This window comes from Henckelia pumila, chromosome 4, assembly GCF_033568475.1.
Source record: "Henckelia pumila isolate YLH828 chromosome 4, ASM3356847v2, whole genome shotgun sequence".
Classification (NCBI taxonomy): domain Eukaryota; kingdom Viridiplantae; phylum Streptophyta; class Magnoliopsida; order Lamiales; family Gesneriaceae; genus Henckelia; species Henckelia pumila.
In genome coordinates this window covers 61,276,335-61,284,444 of record NC_133123.1, presented here as the reverse complement: position 1 = coordinate 61,284,444, position 8,110 = coordinate 61,276,335, and positions in this window count along the sequence as shown.

Below are 8,110 nucleotides of genomic sequence, written 5' to 3'. Positions count from 1 at the left end.
CACTCGGTCTGATATATCCTTTGGCCAACAAATCTTCAAGTTGGTCCTTCAATTCTTTTAGTTCAATCGGTGCCATACGGTAAGGTGCTTTCGATATTGGCTGTGTACCTGGCATCAATTCAATACCGAAATCTACTTCTCTGTACGGTGGCAATCCTGGAATCTCATCAGGGAATACATCTGAAAACTCATTCACCACCGGTATATCCGTCAATTTCGGACTAGTCTTCAGTATATCGACTGCATAAATAAGGAATCCTTCCGCCCCTTTCTGTAACAAGTCAGTTATAGAAAGAACAGATATCAAAGGAATTCTGGCTCGTGATCCCTTACCATAGAACTTCCATTCATCAATCATATCAGGTCTAAACTTCACAATCTTTTGAAAACAGTCCACTGTTGCTCTGTACTTGGTTAGCATGTCGATATCGATTATGCAATCAAAATCAGATAAACCAAGAACGATACAGTCAAGCTCAACTTCATTACCTTCGTACTGTATTACAAAATTTTTAACAGACTTCACTGATACTATACCTTTTCCCAACGGTGAAGATATAGACACTACAGTAGTTAATGACTCAACAGGCAATAAATACAATGTAACAAATTGTTCAGATATGAAGGTCCAGTATCGAATAAGACATAGGCAGGATAACCATAAAGAGAACAGTTACTTGCAATCAAATCGTCCGGTGCTGCTTGTGCTTGCTCCTCTGTCAATGCAAACCCTCGTGCTTGTTGCCTTGGAGGTTGATTCACTGTCTGACCTCCTCCTCTACTCGGTGCTGCAGGCTGTGGTTGAAAAGAGTGAACAGAAGATGTAGATTGACCTACTGGTCTCGATGATCCCGCACCCTGTGCACCTTCAGAACCTCGTTGTGGACACACCCTCGCAAAGTGTCCCATCTTGTTGCAAATGTGGCAGCTTCCAAATACACCTCGGCATTGTTCATTGGTATGGCGACCACCACACTTGGTGCAATATACATCAGAATTCTGTCCAGTTCTAGGCTGTCGGAAACTACCTGAACTCGAAGAGTTACTACCACCAGATCTCTTGAACTGTTTACTCTTGCCCTTGAAGAAGTTCTTTTTTACACTACTGCTACCTCCAGCTTCAAATCGAGGTGGCGGTGGAATCTGTGACTGTTCTTGGGACTGTCTCACTGGCTGTGGCACAAACTGTGCTCCTCGTTGTTTCATTATCCCTGCTTCTGCACCCTTTGCTCGATTCAGAGCATCAACAAAGGTATTCGGTCTTCCCGAATTCACAAGTGTAAATACATCAGGATTCAAGCCATTGATGAATTGATCGGCTTGAGCTTCATCATTAACAGCGATATGTGGAGCAAACTTCAATAGGCTAGTGAATTTTGCAACATATTCTTCGATATTCAACTGCCCCTGTTGCAGACTTGCAAACTCTGCTCCTTTATCCTTGCGATAAGACACAGGAAAGAAATGCTGATAGAAAGCAGTTCGAAATACAGACCAGGTAATAATAGTACCTTGGTTTTCCAATGCTTTCTTCGTCGCTATCCACCAACTCTTGGCAAGGCCATGCAGTTGATGAATTACCAGTCTCACACGACGATCATCTGTATAATCAATAGACTCGAATAACAGCTCAATATCTTCCAACCAGTTCTCGCACTCTATAGCATTCTCAGTTCCTTGAAACTTCGGTGGTTGGAATGACTGGAATCATTTCAGAAGTTTCTCCATAGGATTAGCATCACTAAACTCATCAGTAGAAGTACTACCCTGTCCATGTTCAGACACTGTCACTGGGACCTGTGCAGCATTTGTCAGTTCAGGCTGATTCGTAGCCAACGTCTGTCTAACTCTCGGTGCTGGTCGGGGAGGCATATCTGATAATCAAACAGATTAGTGTACAGTTCAATCTCAATTACAACAAGTATGTTGCAGTCCACATTGCCTTCATAAAAGATCGAGTTTCGATTCATCCTCATAATACATGCTAGTACTTCAATCAAATAACCAAATAGCATGTAATTCAAACCATTGTATAGCATATTCTTCGCAAATTATCACAGCATCATGTGACAATTTAATATCTGTAATCAATCAATCATATACCATACAATTATGAAAGCAATAAATAAATCAGAATAGAAGACTCGATCTACCTCGCTCATCTAATCTCAGTCCAAGAAACTTATGCTCTGATACCACCTGTTGTGGGGACCTCGGGTTGCTAATCTCATCTTAGGGAAAATTAATGAACAATTAACATTCATTAAACATCAATTAAGAAACCAAGAGCAAAGTAAATTTTTTTTTTTAAATTTTAGTGTCTCGCTCGATCGGTGAAAAACACCCGATCGAGCGAGCACAATTGCTCAGCTCTCGGATGGAAATATAATTTGGCCTCGCTCGATCCGTCAACTTCTGCGGATCGAGCGAGCCAAAAACTCAATTCTCTGTTTTGCAAAATTAATGGCCGCGCTCGATCCTGGCTTTTCACAGGATCGAGCGTGCCCTCTGTTTCCAGCAAAACCAGCAATTCATTTTGCTGTCAACCCGATTCCTTCCATTCTAAATCATCAAAACATGGTCCAATACATGATATATCAATTCCAAAACATGCATATACATATAAACAAGGTCACAAGCATTCATACATGCATTTTATTACATCGAACAAGTCGCTAAAGAACGATAAACGACATAAACTATCTCAAGTTTCATACATGTAATTCAAAACCAACTAGACTAAAGTTTCATGCTTCTAAAGTTCAAGAAATCATCTACAACCCGAGTCGTCACATGCTAGACTCTCTCCCAGCTGTCAATGACATCGATGACCAGCTCCTGCCCCCTCTATTGTCATGCAAACATACAAAACAAGACAACAGCCGGATAAACTCCGGTGAGAAAACATTCTCAGTATAACCAACATATAGAAAGCATTAAATAAATCATCTTGACTCTATTTAAACTCGAATCAACAAATAGAGTATGTAAACGCTTTACATACGAATTGATTCACATAACTTCAAAGCCATAAAAATTCATAACTGATCTTGACATGGATATCCATCTAACGAGTTCGTAAACGACGCGCAAATAAGGTTAACCGCAACCTTGACATAGAATCGATTCAATATAGCATCATATCAACTCGAATATAAAGATCCACTACCTGAGATGGATCGACAACATCACAATCAAATCAAAAACATAAACAAGTATGTGGTTTTTGCGGGCCAACTCAAGATTAGTCGTTCTTTAGTTTCAAAGTTCCTACTTCGCGATGTCGTCATTATACCTTTGTTTATTTTGATTCTGAACTCTTCAAATCTCAATCAAACTTCTTCGGTTCAAAGTTGTTGTCTCGAGTCGTTGGCCTTCCAAACTCAACTGAAACGGAAGAATAAAATTCCATAACATTCACATCATCAAGATAAGTGTTTCAGCTTAGCTATCTAATAACAAAACAGTCCAAAAACTCGATTAAACGGCGTAGCGATTCAAAATCGGTAACCAACGTAATCCCGAAACCATTTCTAACTTCAAAACCCAATCATACGTATATTCAAGTCAATAACCAGCTGATAAATCATTCAAATCCTCATCTCAATAGCTATAAAAAACGATTAAAATGCTGGAATCAAGATTGGATACAAATAACACAAACTCATCAATCCGGTTTCGATATAGAATCGCATAAACGTCGATAAACATAATCGAAAACTCAACATCTGATATCTGCCCTTTATTGATTTCTAAATCCATATAACACAACATAAAACTTACACGAGATCGAAGCCCTCGTCGTAAGGATTTCAGAACAATTTACGGAATCGAAATCGGACAACCGGTTCAAAAGTTACGGCAAATCGAAAATCCAAAATTCAAAAGAAACGAAGAAGGTCGGCTTGCTCTGTTCTAATATTCTGAATGAACTATCATATAATACGTAATCATGTGGACAAATCCAACAATAATCGGATATGTATTCAACTAATTGCAATTTGGCCCCTGAAACTTCGTAAATTGAAATTCAGTCCTCGACCTTATTTTTAATTCAATTTCAATCCTAAATAATTTAAGAATATTAGAATTTAAATCAAAACTCTAAATATTCTCAAATTAAATATACGCGGATTAAAATCAAATTAAATTCGGATTAATTTCTAATTAATCCCGAGCCTTACACTGGGTATAGGTGTAACGCCCCGAAATTATCTTAATTGAGTTTATGTGAGTTAACTGGAGATTTTATTATTTGAGGGTCGTTTTGATTTATATCAGGGACTATTTTGCAATTTCTGGATTTTTCAGGGACTAAAACGCAATAATGGGATTTGTTATTTTAATTGGTCTTGGAATTTATTTGACTTAGTCTTCTTGTTTTCCTCTCCATCCATTCCATCGGTTTTCCTCCATTGAAGCCGCCCCAACTTTTCTCCAAGCTTTCAGATTTTGGTTTCTGTTCGATCCGTGCGATAGAAATTAAACCTGAAGGCATATTCGAGATCACATCATCGAGAGCTTCATTCTATCGTAAGTATTTCTTCGATCAGATACATTTTATTTTTTGGATGTAGTTGGAATTAGATTCTTTTCGGGTATGATGTTCTTGAGATAGTTCTTATCGTTTATTCTCAGTCGGATTTGAAAAAGAACATCATTCGGAATTGTTATGATTTTTTAGGCTTAATTCAAAATTTTGAGTTTTGAGATTTGATGGGTTTGAGTCTTTATTGATGATTTGGTTTTGATTTGAGTTGGTTTCGATGTTATACTGATGTCTGAGTTTTTGATTTGATCATTATATAGCTGTTATGCCGCCGGTTTGAGTTTTGGATATCTTTTCGCTTGAATTGATCAAACCGTGTATTTATCGAAGTTAGAATGTCGATATTGATCTTTGTAGCTTCATTCAGACTGATTGAAGGCCTTTGGATTCATAGTCGACGGAATTTCTAATCGTAGAAGAAGGTACAGAGTTGGTAATGAGTTTTACCTAGTTTGATTATGAGTTGATTGGATCATTGTTGATTATTGTTGTTGTTTTCCAGATTTGGAGCTTCAACTGAATCGAGAAAGGTATAAGACGACATTGGATGGAATAAGACGATTAACTCGAATCCGTATTGATTCGAGTGTCCTAGAAAAATCACATACTTGCATGTCTATGTGAATTACTTGAATTTTATAATTGAATGTTTTAGTTTTTCATATGCATTCATATTGAGCCAAACAATTTGTTTCATTTTGAATTAGACGATCTATTGATTACAGTCGAGTGGCGCTGGTAGGCGATTTACTACAGTGGCCGATCAACTCTCTATTGAATGCTCCGAAGTCTAGAGGACTGAAGTATACATCGTCCATCTCGAAAGGGGAATTCGGTGTGATTGTTGTGATATTCCATCCTTGGGATCCCAACCAAGGAATTAAGGAACCAATTTACCTTTTGATTATCCGGATTGATAATCTAGACTTTTGAAGTCATGCATTCATTTACTCTCTTTTTAAATATTTGAAAGTTGATGTATTTCATTTTGAGATGCCTATTTGATATAGCATGTTTGTCTCTTTTACTGGGAATATTATTCTCACCGGATTTACCCGGTTGTTGTCTTGTCTTTGTATGTGTTCTTGGCGGCAGGTGGGGCAGGACCAAGTCAGAGATCGCATGGCTAGGTGGTTGAGTTGATAGAAGTGAGGACTTGGTGTTTTGAGAAGTCGTTTATGTAAATCGAACTTAGATTGTACTTGTAATGTCGTGTATGGAATAAACTAGACTGAAGCATGTTCTACTAGTTTGAAGATTGTATAACTCTAGAACTACCTTATTTTGGATTATGCATGTTGATTGGAGTGAGTTGTGCATGTTGAGTTGATATTGTTTTGGAGATTGAGCACTAGAGAAAATTTTGGATTTTGTTCAGAGTTGATCTCGCTCGATCGGTTGAGTTTTACCGATCGAGTGAGGATGCCTGTATTGGTTTTTTTAAGGCAGAGTTTTGTCTGCTCGATCGGTGAAGTTTTACCGATCGAGCGAGAGGTCCTGGAAAGCTTGGGCAGAGTTTTGCTCGCTCAATCGGTAAGACTTCACAGATCGAGCGAGGCATGTAGCTAAGAATTGTTTTTTATGGTTCTTATTTATTTATTTGGACCTTTAATTACCGATGTATGATTGTATTTATTCAAGATTAGTGGATTAGAACCGAGGTCCTTACAATAGGGATAGGGTAATAGTACGAGGAATGCGGATATGGTTCTTCTTAGAAGCTATTTGTCGTGGCACTCATCCGAGTTCCCCTATTATGGAGTATCATTATGCTGAAGGATTGTGTCGGTGCAAGCGCCTTTTACGAACTAAAATCTCTCAGGATGTGCTAAAGCCTACTGCCGTTAGACTTTTGATGCTCTTAGCAGAGAGAGACGCTATGCAGAACATCTGATTTGAAGATGATGTCTACAACGGTCAAGGCTCTCTGACTCTATGGATGATTTAATTGAGTCATGAGATGAGGAGTAGAATAGCTGCAGCTCGTGAAGCATATATTCAGTCTTAAAAACAATGTATACATATATGTGAGCATGTATGTATTCATAATTTTGAACATTTAGTAAACAATTGTGCAATGTTCCTCCTAAATTTGTGTTTATCTTAACTTAAATCTATTAAGCCAAGTATGTTGCGAAAATAAGAAACTTAGCGTTCGGTAATGGTTTGGTGAAGATGTCGGCTGCCTGCCGATCAGTAGATATGTAGATCATCTGAATCTCTTCCTTCAGCATGTTCTATCTTATGAAATGATGTCGTGCATCTATGTGTTTTGTTATTGAATGCATTATAGGGTTCTGAGTGATTGAAATATCACTCGTGTTATCACAAAATATGGGAGCTTCATTTGATTCGATTTCGTCATCTCGATGCTGTTGTTGGATCCATAGAAGTTGTGCACAGCAGCTACCCGCTGCTAAGTATTCAGCTTTGGCAATTGATGTAGCGATATATGTTTGCTTCTTTCTAAACCATGATATCAGTCGATCTCCGAGAAATTGACAAGAACCGCTAATGCTCTTTCGATCAATTTTACATCCTGTATAATCTACATCTGAATATCCAACTAAGTTAAATTCCGAGTCTTTGGAATACCAAAGACCCACATTATAAGTTCCCTTAAGATATTTGAGTATACGTTTAGCAGCTATAAAGTGTGATTATTTGGGTGCTAATTGAAATCTAGCACATAAGCATACTGCAAACATAATATCAGGTCTGCTTGCGGTTAGATATAATAGTGATCCAATAAGTCCTCGATACATCGTTACCTCTACCGGTGCTCCTGCTTCGTCTTTGTCAAGTTTTATGGAAGCACTCATGGGAATAGATATCGTTGAGAAATTTTCCATGCCAAACTTCTTAATAAGTTTTTTGGTGTATTTGGTTTGATTAATAAAGATCCCATTATCAAGTTTCTTGATTTGTAATCCGAGGAAGAATTTCATTTCTCCCATCATTCTCATCTCAAATTGCTCATGCATAAGTTTAGAAAACTTCATGCACAGCTTTTGGTTAGTAAATCCAAATATGATATCATCTACATTAATTTGAACTAACAAAATATGGTCTTCCTTAGTGAATTTGAAGAGATTCTTATCCACAGTGCCAATTACAAAATCATGATTTAATAAAAATTGGGATAATGTCTCATACCAAGCTCTTGGCACTTGCTTTAGTCCATAAAGGGTTTTATCATGTTTATAAACATAATCAGGGGTTAATGAATTGAAAAAACCTGGTGGTTGTTAGACATAGACTTCTTCATGAAGTAGTCCATTAAGGAATGCTGACTTTACATCCATTTGATATACTTTGAAGTTCTTATAGGCAACATATTCTAGGAATATTCCGATGGCTTCAAGTCTTGCCACCGGAGCAAATGACTCATCAAAGTCAATACCCTCTTCTTGTTTAAATCCTTGAGCAACCAGTCTGGTTTTGTTTCTTATCACCGTACCGTTTTCATCTAATTTTTTACGAAATACCCATCTGGTACCTATTATATTTTGATTCTTCGATCGAGAAACCAAATTCAATACTTTATTTCTGGTAAATTGA